Here is a 586-nt window from a genome sequence, read left to right on the forward strand (position 1 = left end):
GGCACTGGCATCGACCACGCTTTAATGGTGCTTTTTATGTGCCGCATGCACTGGCATATATAATATGCAGCCGATACCAATGCTGGTGGCACGTAAAATGTACCATTCAAGCGTGGTCGATGTCAGTGCCACCTGACTGGCCCCCGTGCCGGTGGCAATTAAAAGCACTCACTACACTCTCAGAGTAGTTGGCGTTAGGAAGGGCACCCAGCTGTAGAAACTTTGCCAGGACAGATTGGAGCCTGGTGCAGCTTACTGGCTTGCCAGTCCTCAGTCAAAACGTCCAACCCATGCCAGCATGGAAAGCAGACGTTAAACGATGATGATGATAATAAATATAATATAATATATTGTTATACCATTGAAAGTTTAGGTAAACTTCGTGTATTATATGAAAGATAATGTGTGTTACTGTTTGAGAGAGAGAGAGAGAGAGAGAGTACCACTTACACATGCATGAAAAAAATACATACATGACAACACACATCTTCACTCACTCATTCTCTCTCTCTCTCCATACACACACACACACATGCACACACACACACACACACACACACACACACACACACACACACACACACAC

Source organism: Octopus bimaculoides, chromosome 1, assembly GCF_001194135.2.
Source record: "Octopus bimaculoides isolate UCB-OBI-ISO-001 chromosome 1, ASM119413v2, whole genome shotgun sequence".
Lineage (NCBI taxonomy): Eukaryota > Metazoa > Mollusca > Cephalopoda > Octopoda > Octopodidae > Octopus > Octopus bimaculoides.